The 14,031-nt window shown below is 46.0% G+C and overlaps 1 protein-coding gene across 2 annotated transcripts in view; it reads left to right on the forward strand.

Moving 5' to 3' along the window:
• The window catches only part of Ncoa2 (nuclear receptor coactivator 2), a 226,829-nt gene that overhangs the window by 152,662 nt on the left and 60,136 nt on the right, over window positions 1-14,031 (forward strand). The gene's annotated exons all lie outside the window — the stretch shown is intronic.

The following is a 14,031-nucleotide window of genomic DNA, read 5'->3' on the forward strand; positions in this document are numbered from 1 at the left end:
CTTTAATAATTTTTATTAAAAATTACTCACATCAGACAGAGGCCAGGCATGTACCAGTGCTGTGGAAGAGTCTTTGAACCTGAGCAGTAACTTTTCTCTCTCTGCAAGTCTTCTCAGATGAGAGGTGAGCAGTACTGCACCTGGCACTCATACTGCTGAATATCTCCAGCCAGTCAGCCCGTCCTGCACGGCGGCACGCCACCCGGTGCAGGGGCAGCTTATGGCCCCACATTAAGCAGACACTTCCTCCTTCAGCTGGAAAACAAAACAAAGGTGGCTGCCAGGGGATACCAATGCCTGCTTCCCAGAGAGGTTTTGAGAATTAAAAATTGAAAAATGTTTAGGGTCACAGAACTCCCTAGGATGAAGCTGTTGGAGCCACTTTGATTTCTGTCTGCAGCTGACAGCCAGCCAAGGTTCGAAAGTTCCACATAAGTTTGGGTTGAGTCAGTCAGCACCAGTCAGCATAAATAAAACCCAGCCACTACCTCTGCTCCGTTCACAAGCTTACCTTGTATCTCAGCGGTGACACTGTCAGCCTAAATAAACCTACCTGAGTTGTTGAGGGTAAATGTCCATGATGATCACTGTGCCTGTGTGTCTGGCTGTGTCTCAGGTACAACACTGAGAGCTCCGAGGAACCAGGAGGCAGGCCCATCCTAGAGACGGGCTCCCAGTGTGCGGGTCAGCTGTGTGCATGCCCCGGGGCTTTGTCCCTCAGCTCTCCAACTCCTTGTAAAGTGAGGAAAATGAAAGAAATGTTAAAAACGGCATGTACTTCAGGAATTGGGAGGGGGAATGACGTGTTTAAATTAACCATCATTTTACACACAAAACTTTATGAGGCCCACCTGCATTAGATGCTTTACTCTGGCCAAATGTGGTAATACTTGGGAGGCAGAGGCAGGAGGATTACCACAGTTCAAGGTCAAGCCTGATTTACCTGTGTCCTAGGCTGGCCAGAGCTACATAATAACACACACACACACACACACACGTCTCAAAGAAACCTCTCTCTAGGAGCAGACACTGGAGGCAGGCAAATGCAGGAAGAGCAGGGCTTGGAGAGCGAGAATCAAGGCTAGTAGTACGGTCACTGTTCCATTGGGAAGCTCGTTTGCCGTGATGACTTTTATCAAGCCTTAGCTGTTTTTTTTTTTCTTTAACAAAGGTAGTAACTGGCCAATTAAGGCCTTATGTTATGACTTAATTCTCAGTAGCAGCTAATACTTTCTGGATGCTGGGTGCCTTGTTATATAGTTAGGTTTCCTTATCTACTGAACACTCTAAACATGGAAAACAGTAGTTTTACTGTTTTCCCCTCTTCCAGATGGAAAACCTGAGATCTGGGACAGTTAAGTAGCAACACACACACACACACACACACACACACACACACACACACACATATATATATATATATATATATATATATATATATATATATATATATATATATACAGCTTGTTAGTGCTAAATAAGATATTCCTGTGTATTCCAGTGTGGTGATGTTTAAAGTCTCCGCCTTCCTCCATAACTTAGTTGTCTTATGTAGCAAATACCCACTTGCCTTAATTGGGGAACTGCTGTTGCTAGATTCCACAGAATGCTAAGGAAAAGGAGAAATACAGATCTTTGACTTCAGATTACTATGTCCAATTTCATTCCATTTAGCAGAAAACATAACTATTCTGTACAAAACATTTGGTGTACAAATATTTTGGAGTGTAAAAAGGCTAGCAAGTAGAGGGAGTTTTAACATGAACATTTCTGCTGTCCTGCTTATGTCTCCTGTTACTCCAAAGGAGTTACATATTGTTTTTCAAAAATAACTAAAGTGAGTTTATCAACTAAACGTGCATTTGAAAATTATATTAGTCTGTGGGCATGGTAGTATAAGTGGGAAATCCCAGCACGTGTCAGAGGACCACGTGTTCAGGAATTCATAGGGAATTTGAGGCTAGCCTGGGCTATATGAGACACTGTCTTTAAGAAAACATATCAATGAAATACATTTTATTGCATTTCATTTGGATTTATCAGTTAGTAGAAAATCAGTTTCAAACTTTCGTCTCACAAAGTTGAACGAAGATGAAGAGGCATATATCAAGTGTTCAAGGATATATTTCAAAAGAATATATGATATACATGTCATCGAAGGGTTTCATTAGTTATTCTAGTGATAACGTACGTTATTGACATGAGGATATAGGATTCTAGATTGCTTCAAACGTGAATTTTATCTGATAGACTAGCATCACAAAGTGAAGAAGGATCTGGGGGCGGGGAGGGACAGTGGCTTGGTGGACTCAGCAAAATTAAGGCAGGTATACTGGTGCAGGCCTTTAATCCCAGCACTCTGGAGCCAGAGGCCGGCAGATCTCTGTAAGTTTGAGGCCAGCCTGGTCTTGAATAGTAATTTCTAGGCCAGGTAAGGCTCTATATCAAAAAAAAAATTTTTAATTGTGTAAGTTGTTAAACATAGCAGTCATTAATAACCACATGTATGTGGGAGCTGGTACAGCTCACAGAGGTAAAGAAAACGGCAGTGTTTCGTATTACTCTGCTGCCCTGCTGTGATGCAGGAGAGGTGGTACCTCTGCCTATCTGGCTGGCATCCTGTCTAGTGGTGCCTACTGCTGTACCCCCTCCCACACCTGAGGTCATTAATGTGGCATAGTTACATTGAAGTCTACCACAAGGAGAATATCCCTGCCACAGGATTGGGACACTCAGTTTGTGATTTTTTTTGGTAGCTGTTGCTCTAGACTTACCAGTCAGGGAGAGGATTGAGATTTTGCTTCCACCATGTTAGCTCTGGCAGCTGGCACATGAATACACACAACCTGTTAGACAGCAGAAAGTCACTCATGGATGGACAGTTACATTTATGGATATGATTTAACCATTAGGTTTTCCTGTCTTACTCATTAATTTAAATGAAAACTAATCCCAGGTCGCCACAGAACAAGAGTTCAATGGAGGCGTTCTCTGAGAGCCAAGTGTGTGCGTGTTTGCGTGAGCGTGTGCATGCTCTTGTCATTTGTAAATTACACATGCACTACTTACCTTTTACACTAGTGAAGTACATCATAAACATTGCGTCGCACCCCACACACTCAAAGAGCCGGCTTTAAGCATTTGACAGTCTGTCGTTGAGAGGAAAATGCAGGCAAATCAAAGTGGAAACTGAACTAAACCTTGGGAGTAGCCATGTAAACGACCTAACTCGTCAGGCGGACAGCGCACAGCTTATACTTCCTTCTTGTCCTCTCTCGAGCTCCTGTTAGGTGCACACGGCTTAGGCTAGGAGTTAGTCATCAAAGGCAGTGTGGCCACTGTCACAGCTGTCACCACACAGCATGAGCATCCAGCTGACGCAAACCCGCTCACAGTGGGATTGTCTGGAAGTAAGGCTGGAGGGGAAGGGCTCGCACCATGGTTATATATCCCATGTGAGGGAACCTTAGAGTGGAGGGCAAGTGCCTGCTGGGAGGGCCTGGTCAGCCGCTGACACGGCACTGGCAGTGCCTACGCACAATAAGGGCAGGGCTCAGGGTTTAAGGTTGCCTGTCAGATATGACACCTCAGTATTTGCAGAATGATGGGTGACTTCAATGACATGTATTCTTAACTTTCTTTTTAAGCAGAAATCACTTTTACACTATCACAGTTTACGCCTTACTTGTTAGCTTTTTTTATCCTGCCGACTCCTCTCTCAGAGACCTCGTGCAGCTGTGGTACCATCAGAATCCATTAGGGGGTAATGACGCCCACTTCATAACGCCCTTGTGGGCCGCACACCATAGGCGTCTGTACTGCAGGGGTCCTCCAGGAAACATATTTCCTCTCAAAGGCCTCCATGTAGATAAGAAAACAGTTCTTATGTCTTCTGTATGTTATCATTTTAAGCCTTCATATTCACTTCATGTTTTTTGTTTTAGTTCAGAAAGAAGTCTGTAAGTGTTGGTCAGAGCCGGAGAGCAGACTGTACGGCTTACTGTCTGTCACTGCTGTGACTATCTCCAGCAGTTCTTCCTGCTACTGGGCTGCCCTGCGCGCCACCATGGCCGATAGCCATGGGGACTGTGCTTTAGGAAGGTCTAAGATGCTGGCAATGTTCACTCAACACAGAAAAGAATCTGGCCCCTTGGCTTCCTTTAAAGATCAAAAAAGTCCTGTCTCCAGAACCCAGCTAACTCCAGTAGCGTGACCAGTGTCAGTGCTGTGTCCCAAGGCTGCTAGTGAAGATGGAACAGTTGCCTGCACTCCACACTCCTCACACTCACACAGGGCGGTGCTCACGCTGTTCATTGAAGTCTGGACACTCAGTGAGCAGGGAGGAAAATCCTTGCCCTCCTTTCCTCATAGGAAACCCTCTCCCCATTGTTTTATTTCTTCAGTACATGGAAGGTTTGTCTTAGTTTGATAGCTTTTAAGTAAAAAGGATTTAAGTCATGCAGTGTACCCTAAGGCTTTGGGATTTCAACACTCTATCACATGAGCTCTCAATCAGGATGTCAGGTGGCTACAGAGTCCCTTCTTTCCGTCTTACCTTGTACTAGTGTGGAAGGAAGTTAGTTCCGACACATACACACATGCACGCGCGCGCACATACACACATACACACACACACAAACACACGCATATACACACACACATATATATATACATGCACACATGCACGTGCACACATACACATATATATACACACACATACACACACACAGTCTAGTAGGTGCTTTATGGATGCAGTTATAAAGAAAGCAAGGATCTCTTTCAATCGGACCAAGATCAGCCAGGTACTTCTCTGGCCTGTTGATGGTGGGCTCCACATGGGCTCCTCCATGTTCTTTCCTTGGTGCCAAGTTCCCTGCAGAAAGAAGCTACACTCATATTAAGTGACTCCAGTATGGTGCTGCCTCCCACCCTCACCCACAGCACCCTGGAGCCTCTGCAGTGTCTTCCTGATATTTGCACCAGCAGTTCCTCCTCCTGCCCTGCAGCCCTTTCTCTGGTAGCCCTGGTCTTCGTCATTTCTTGCTGTGTTCTTGTGTGTCCCCCAGCACTGCCTTCTCCGACTCTTCTGTTCCCCACTCTCCCTGAATCAGTGCTGTTTGTCCTCATCTCATAGCTTTGCCCGTTACTGCTGGCACCAAAGCTCTGCCTTGACGTCTCTTCTCCCACATGCATGTCAGTTAACTGTTCAGCCTGACTCCAGGAAGACAGGGATGCCCCACAGACACCATAAACCCCCACTTAGCCCACTCCCACTAAACCCATAGGTACTCTTTCTTTTGCCTGTGGCTGGTGTTCCTGCCTGCCGGCAGAGCTTTGAACACCTGCTGCTTTGTTCAAGCCCCTGGTTCAAGGGCTGTGATAACAGCTCCCCAACCCTGCTCTCACCCGCAGTGTTCTAAGATGTCTCTCCCATTAACTTTCTTTTTGGTTTTTTGGATTTGGTTTTTTCGAGACAGGGTTTCTCTGTATAGCCCTGGCTGTCCTGGAACTCACTCTGTAGACCAGGCTGGCCTCGAACTCAGAAATCCACCTGCCTCTGCCTCCCAAGTGCTGGGATTACAGGCGTGCGCCACCACCTCCCGGCTTCCCATTAACTTTCTCTGCCTCTGCTTCTAGAATCCAGCCCCTTCCCGGCCAACATTAGCACCCTATGAGTAGAATAGATTTGTAACCATTGGGGATAAGTGAGGCTCCCTGTCTGTGCAACAGTAAAATGTCTTCTGCTGCCTTCCAGGCCTTCCCACCCATCTGTCCTAGCATATTTGAGGGCAGTCTTCTGTTCTTTCTGTGGACCGCCCTGTTTCTAAGGCAGTCTTCAAACGCTAACGACTGCTGAGGTAGCTGTATGACTTGAGTGCCACTGTCTGATAAAATATACATTTCATTTTGGCTTGCAATGGAGTTGTAAGCTAAAAAGAAAACTCCACCAACTAACTCCTTTCTACCATAATCCAGGAGGGAACACAGCTTACTAATTTTTATTACTAAGCTGTCTTTCTTACACATAGGGGATATGCAGGGCTTAGAGAAAGTGTTCAAGGAACAAGAAATTCAATGTTTTCTTCATTCTAAAGAAAATATGAAGAGCATGGCGCTAGCAGCGCCCAGCATCATGATTTCCTTGTCAGTTTGAACTACAGTCCTGTGTCATTGTCTGGGAGTGACCAGAAGCTGTGCCACTGCTAGCCTCCTTACACACGGGAGCTTCTCTGTACTCCACTCAGATACAGGCAGCTTCTGTGCCATGCACAGCCATAGGCTTCAGGAACACGAGGAGAAGCAGAGTAGAACACATGCAGAGGTTCACGGTCTGCCTCAGACAGTCCCTGCGGGAACACGCTCCCCATTATCCTCTGCTCCCGGTAGTGGATAGCCCGGGCTTGTCCAGCAGGTCTACACTACAGTAAAAGACAGAATCACAGCCGAGCAGAGAGTGGGAAGCAAGCAGGCAGACAGGCGGGGAAGGAAAGAAGAAGTAGACATTCTTTTCAATCAAAATGAGTACAAAGGAGTCTGCCATGTAGGTAATGTTTAAATAAACTCTCAGCAGAAGAATCAGAATTCTTTGTAGCCAAGGCTACCTAAGATTTATTTCTTTTATCCTATGTGTGTGTCTTGCCTACGTGAATGTCTGTTTACCATCTGGGTAGATGGTACCCAGGGAGGTCAGAAGAGGGCATTGGATCCCCTGGAACTAGAGTAAGGGCAGTCGTAATCAAATCCCTACAAGAACAGTGCTCTTAACCGCCCACCCACCCACCCACGGGGCCCTTCCTGCACTTACTTAAGGCGTTCTCTCCCTCTTTCTTCCTCTAGGGAGCCTGCTGTGCGCCCTACCTCTCTCTCACCCTCTACTGCTCACCGCCATGCTCCTTCAGGCTCTGTGTTGTCCTGTGTGTTGTATAGAATAATTCCAAAATCAGCCAAACACACGATTCCTGGGCACGAGTTCTGTAAGAATACAGGTAGCTTTACTCATATTACTAAAAACAGATTTTGGTGATTCTTCCAAGTTCTCCGATTTCACCCAGGTCTGTGTCTTACCTCAGTGTGTGCATGGGTCATGGGGCCGCAGAGGCTGAGGAGGCCGTCCTGCCAGGCACGCCTTAGAACTCGATAGAACACCCGTAGCTGGTTCCTGCCAGTTCCTCCCATCTGCATTTCTTTATCTTTTTCATTTCTTTTCCTTCTCTTTTTTGTTTTTATAAGATAGGCTTTCTCTATGTAGACCAGGCTAGCTTTAAAAATCTCAGAGATCTGCGTTGCCGCGAGTGTTGAGATTAAAGGTGTGTGTCAGCCGGGTGGTGGTGGCTCATGCCTGTAATCCCAGCACTCTGGGAGGCAGAGGCAGACAAATTTCTGAGTTCGAGGCCAGCCTGGTCTACAAGAGTGAGTTCCAGGACAGCCAGGGCTACACAGAGAAACCCTGTCTCGAAAAAAAAAAAAATCCAAAAAAACAAAACAAAACAAAAAAAGGTGTGTGTCACCGCCCACAGCCCCATCTGCATTTCTAACAGGTGCCTTTAATTTCAGATGAGCATCTGCTAAGACAAGGATCTTTCCTGTCCCTACAGATACTGATTGGTGGGAAGGGTCTCTTACATCACCTCACCTTCTGAGTACTGTTGCTTTGCCTTCATAGCATTCTGACTTCTATATGGTTTCACGAGGAGCCTAAATCGGGGTACAGTGGTGTTCTTTGTAACGGTCGGTCCTGCTGTCACGTCTCAGGTGATCATAGGATGTTGAGTGGGTCCTGGCAGGTCTGGGGTAGGAGAGGAATGTAATAGAGAGCTCAGGGAAAGAAGGCGCAGCGCGTGGCAGGGAAGGTGGGAGTGGGGAGCACACAGTTAGTTATCAGTGCTCTGCATTTCTTGTGACCATTTATATTTTGGGGAACATAAATACCTGGAAATTTGGGACAATTGATCACAAAGATAAGATACAGGACATAAAATAAGAGTCTTCTAAGCAAGAGAGACTTGCATGACATTATAAGAAAGAACTTAACTACCTCTGTGCCAGTAATGAAGCCAAAGTGTGAGGGCCCCACTCACACAGGGCACATTTCAGTCAGGAGTCGCCTCCTAAGCATTTCAGATCACTCTGCAGAGACTACGCAGGACGTGCTCCTGCTGTCTGAGCTCTAGGGAGGCCTCTTTTTTTTTGTCCTGTCCAAATACCAACCTTTGTACTTGTGCTAATGGCGGCCCCTCCCTCTGTTAAGCAGCTGTGTGCCCTGTGAAATGTGGGTCCATCGCTATACGGTATGGGAATTCTGTGACTGCCTATCTTTAATTCACCTCCATCTAAAGGCAAGAGTCAGCTCCAGCACGGAGGTGAGAGGCCATCCTGACAGACGGATTCCTCTCTCCTGGGCTTTGCCCTGCCGTCTCCGTGCCCTTTGAGCTGTATTTGCCCCGCAGAGCAAGTCTGCACATTCTGTTTGACAGAAGGCCCCACGGGGTGAGGGCCAGGCTCGCCTAAAGCTGCACAGCTAAGAGCTAGGACTCAGATCTAGATCTCTACCTAGTTCCCACGCCTATCTCTCCAGGGAACCTGTCATCCAGTTTTTCCTGGCGCTGTTGTCTACCATTTGGAGGAGTTGTTCTGAGCAAATTGGTTAAGAGTGGACTCAGCTGTTATTTAGGATGCTTCAGGTACTGCAAGGAATATTTCTTACAGATCTCTGTTTAAAGGATAGTATACAAGTTAAAGGTAGTTTTTTTTTTCAGTAGCACAGACAGACAGACAGACACACACACACACACACGCACATTATGTATGGTAGGAAAAAGAAAAGAATAAACAACTTGATATTTAGCCAAAAATAGTGACATTCCAAGCTTCTTTTAGAGTTTGAGTTTTGTTCACTGTTAAATGTAAAAGAAGAGTCTGTCTGTCAGTCACTCATTGGTGTCTGTTGTCTATCATGCTGTCTTTTAAGTCTTACTTAATAAGCAACTAAGCTCCGAGTCCAGGAGCTGAGAGCCACTGACCACAGTACTCATCGCCTCATTGGCCAAAAGTAGAGAGCTGCATGTGCGGGCGGGCCCAGGCTGGACCACTGTGCCGCAGAGCCAGGGCATGGCCCTGGGAGGCTTCAGTCCCTGAGCTGACACTGACCACCCAGGAGCGGCTCAGAAAGGCTTGTCCTCAGGACCGTGAGTCCTTTGAGTCAGTCCTGTGTAGGAAAGAAAAGTGAAATAAATAATGCTGACAGTGGCCTCACCCGCTCTAGGCCTTCCCTGTGATGGCCAGTAGTGGACAGGCCGTTTACTTACAGGTTCGTGTACTTACAGAGCCTCTCAGAATAGTGAGGATTTAATATGTATGTCTGCTATACAAACAGATCTGTGCATGCCACTACACTTTGTAAGATTCCAGATGTTATAATTAGCTTATTATATAGGAGAAGGGAAGTAGTGGTGGTAAGGTCTAGACATGGGTGTGGTCAATCTGGACAGAGGGCACTACGGGACAGGCTGGACAGTAGACCTCGCAGCTGAGCCAGTGATGGTGCTTCTTTATCTGAGTCTGCACCCTCTCTTCTGCTACCTCCTAATTATTCTCTCAGTTCTAGGAAGTTTCTTATTCTTTGGTCTACCACAACCACCAAATTCAGGTTTTGGTGGGTCCTTGTTCCCAAATGGTCAACTCTTTTGTAATTGTCCAAGGATTACTGCCCCCAGTGAAAAGGAAAGGCAAATTCAACAAATAACCAGAAGAGAAGCCAGACTTGGAGGAGGTCTTAGTGGTAACTTACTCCCCAAGGGTTCTCCGAACTGAGTGAAGCTCTGTTCTGAGCTTTGTCTACCTGCTGTCCTTTTTTGTTCTGAGCTTTGTCTACCTGCTGTCCTTTTTTGTTGCCCCCCCCTTGGGTTGAGACTGGTTTTGTTATGTAACCTTGGCAGTCCTGTAACTCAACAGTAGCCGAAGGCTGTCCTTGAACCCCTGCAGTCCTGCTACTTGAGCTTCCCAAGTGGCTGGGATTACAGGCTTGCTCCCCCAGGCCTAGCTTGCTTTCCTTTGCTTCTGCTGAAGGAGAATCCCAGCAAGCCGTGGATTCTATAAAGAACTATAAGAAGGAGCTGTTTTCAGGGTCACGGTCAAGATAGGCTGATTTCCTGAGAGTTCCATTGCCAAAAGATGTCCCAGTGAGGGGCTAGAAGGATGGAGGGAGTCTCTGCAGTTGGTGTGTGGAGGAAGCTCCAGTCTTCCTAATTGGTGTTTTGTCTTGTAGTTCTGAAGTGTATGCACATTACCTGACATTGAAGTTTGGAATCTCTAGCTTAGTGTTTTTAATGACTGGGCATTTTATCAATATAATAAGCAATAATTCAATAAAATTCAATAATGTGTTTCCTGTCTATTCTCAACCTGTAGGACATGACAGCACTATTTCCATATATTTTAAGTATACCCATTATGAACAATTTAGGTGTGTATGTGTGTGTGTGTATAGTGTACAGCTTGTCTTCTTGTGCTCTGCAGCACAAGATCTGTGCGCCTGCCATGGCCACCTCTGCTCATTTCCTTTCCAGTGACTGTTTAGCTGCATTACCAAATTACTATTCCCTAATAGATGTTAGATAGCCCACTGCATTTCCTTCCTTTTGTGATCTAGTGAGCTGAGTGGTCTTCTCCCAGCTGGCCGTCAGCTTTCCTTCCCAGAAGGTGACGACGATAACAGTCCCTCTTCTGTGAACTCAGGGCCAGCTCTTTGGATATTGTCCATGGATCCTAAAACATCTCTTTTGAAGATCAAGATTTCAAGTGTGCTCCCAGCTTCCATATTAGGATACACAGGGCAGAGGAGCAAGGTACCCATGGGCTCCTGTCTAACTCTGGATTTAGAAACTGGAGCCTCTCTGAGAAAGGAGTGATCCTTGTTACTCATAGACATCTTCATCGCTAAATGAGGCTGCACTCTTCTGTAAGTCTACCACTTAACTGAGTTTAACTGTGGGAATTTGACAAATTATTCTTATCCCTATAAAATGTGTGCCTAATCTGAATTTTTGAGACATATGTCTAACTTCCGCGGCAGTTGGATTTATCTGGAGAGAGTAACAGAAGAGATCTTTACTAGCCTACACAAGTTTCTTTTCCAAAACGTTTTTGAGCAGCTCCCCTTGAAGAACTGATTGGATCCCATTCGCATCCTGAGGTGTCTGCACTGCTCTGGCACACTGGTGGGTGTTTATTTTGAGCTGAGTAATCAGTCTTGCAGTGCAGAGAGGAAGGCATTCTTGTCTCGGACAATCAGCATCTCTTCATTGAGCATCCTAGTAAGTGCTGCTTCCTAAACCCAGCATCCGACAGCTGGCTCTCCCGGCTACACAGAAAACACTCGTGAAGAGTACTACAGCTAACTTAAATGGGAAGGCTTCTATATTTATACGTTTATGATGTGTTAAAAATAGCTCACTCGTTCTATTTCTGTGCTCACCTTAACTGTGGTGGTGTGCTCAGGCCTTGTGGAGAGCAAGGCCCGTTCTTTTTGGGTTTTTGTTCTCCTACCAGTCGATACCATGACTCCTCCAAAAATAGAAAAATAGTATTTTTTGGAATGAAAATTACAAAATCAGATTCCCCAGCTGATTTGTGTGCTTGGATTTAAAACAGATCCTCTGTGGAAAGTCTGTTCTGTTGTCTTCAGAGGGGTAGCACCCCCTCGCTTTCCCTGAGTGTTTACCTGTGAGCAGTGTGGGGCATGGGGGCCAAAGAGGAGAAGCCAGTGTTTGCTTCCGAGTTGTGGCAGTCCTTTGGGAGCCCTGATACTCTCCAGAGACTACTCGATGGCTTCCATACGACAGAGCAAACGCCCTCAGCCATGTTAGGAAGTACAGAGAAAAACCAACTGGGAATTTTTACATTTCCTGAAGGAAATGGCACCAATTAAGTCACCGTTACCTGGCAATGGCCTGGTGGGTCTGCTTGCCTCCCCCCTTGCTCTACCTTCTCACTCCCAGCCTGTCCTCTCACCCCCCACCCCTCCCCCTCTCTATGTGCTCATGGCTGGCTTCCCCTCCCCTCCCTTCCCTTCCCCTCCCCTCTTCTCTCCTCTCTCCCTCTCTCTGCCTTTCTCTCTACTACTCTCTCAACTCCCCTTCCCATGCCCTATACCCTTGTATGGCTGGCCCCTCAGCATGGGCCAACAAGGCGCTCCCCCCACCTACACACACACACACACACACACCACACCTCACTACACATCCACAAAACATATTCCTCTTCCTTTATCTTTTTATAAACACATCAGGCTTCCCATCTCAAACGCAATGTTTTTTAATATTTTTTAAAAAAATTAATGGAATGGTGATACAGTTTAGCAGGTAAAAGCTCCTTTTGTACAACCTGTGTTCGCAGGACGCACTTGGTAAGAGAGAACCCACTCCCACAAGTTATCCCATGATGTCTACTTGTCTCATGCACACAATACTGCAAGTTTTTTCTTTTAAAAGAATTCCCTTCAGTAAAGTATTCCTGTATTGTCACAGTATTCACTGGAACCAATATATATGTTCTTGTCTATAAAGAAAAGCCAGGCTGCTGTTGTGCTGACGTTGGCTTTCATTTGATAGAAGTGTAGCGGTTTACAGTAGTGAGCTCATCACAAATGTGGGCGACACTCTCCCTCTAGAAGAAACGTGACTGTCCTCCGACGCTTAGGGTTATAAACGGAGCCATTCCATTTCTAAGCCTGAGTAGTTTCAGATTTTATCATAAAATATCTTCACGTTTTCAAACTCTCCTCTTTTTTTGGAAATTTGTGAACAGCTCCTTTAGAGACTTGCTTTTCTAAAGCTGTTTGTAGTCACACATGCAGGATAATACTGCCTGGCACCTGTCTTCCGCAGAACTCACAGTGTCCACGTGCATGTTTTCCTGAAACCTAATAATACCCTTGTGAAGCAGGGCGCTTTGCAAGCGATTAGGGATTGCTTTGCTGAGTCAGCACAGCCTTACAGCATTATGATGAGCTCAGAAAAGATTGAGGTCATGTACTGACTTGCTCTTGGGGAAACCCAGTATGCAAATATTTTTCTTGGCAACTCAAAGCTGACAACTGCCACTATTCTCTTTTCTCTGAAGCACACTGTTCATTGATATGATTTTAAAAGACAACAAACAGCACATGTGTATCTGAGACAGGCTGTGGCTTTGGTCACATGATCTCAGATGACACGAGGCTGGCATCTCCTGTAGTCAAGGCTGGAAATCCATAGAGAAGGGCTAGCTACTCCCCTGCAGAGTCCTCCCTCTGACTGGTTCTTCCCACCCTGTCATATCTTCAGCCACATTGTCTGCCTGACCTGCAAGCTATCACCTGGTAGGCGACATTTCCAGACAGGTTTCTTACTTGCAAACTGTCCACTTTTGCTGAGACCACACTAGATTCAGAACGCCATTAATGTACTAGGGAAAGCTTCATTGCTGTGGAGTCTTCCTATTCAAGGCTACTGCACTGTGATGTGTTCCCAAGGCCCCTCCCGAAAAGCCATCAGAGAGCCAGGATACTCATGACTTATACCCCTGCCACGGGTATAAACATCCCTGGAGAGTTTACTGAAGATGAAATTGCATACTTTAAGTCAATCATCCTGATTTTCTACAGGTGGATCTGTCTGCTTGAACAGTCTTTTAGTTTAGAGCGTAGAACCATTGTAAAGCCCTAGGGAAACACCAAGGTACAGTATTCTTCCCTCAAACTTTCAAAATTTGCTGGAGAATGGCATAGATATGAAAGGAAAATATTTAGTCATAGAAGAGTAATCATGACTCCAAATTTGGAAAATTTGTAAAGGGACCTTAGTTTATTTCATTTTGACCTCGGTGTGCAAATTGGCCACTTCTTTGCCTATAGTTTCACTGGACTCTGAACTATGCAGGTGCACCAGCAAGGTCCTCTCTGCCTCTGCACCTGGCTGAGCAGGACAGGTCCAAGTCCAGCTGGCCATGGGCTTGCTTTGTGATTGTTGCTGCCTGAAATAGTCAGCCGTGGGC

Source organism: Apodemus sylvaticus, chromosome 3 (assembly GCF_947179515.1).
Source record: "Apodemus sylvaticus chromosome 3, mApoSyl1.1, whole genome shotgun sequence".
Classification (NCBI taxonomy): Eukaryota; Metazoa; Chordata; class Mammalia; order Rodentia; family Muridae; genus Apodemus; species Apodemus sylvaticus.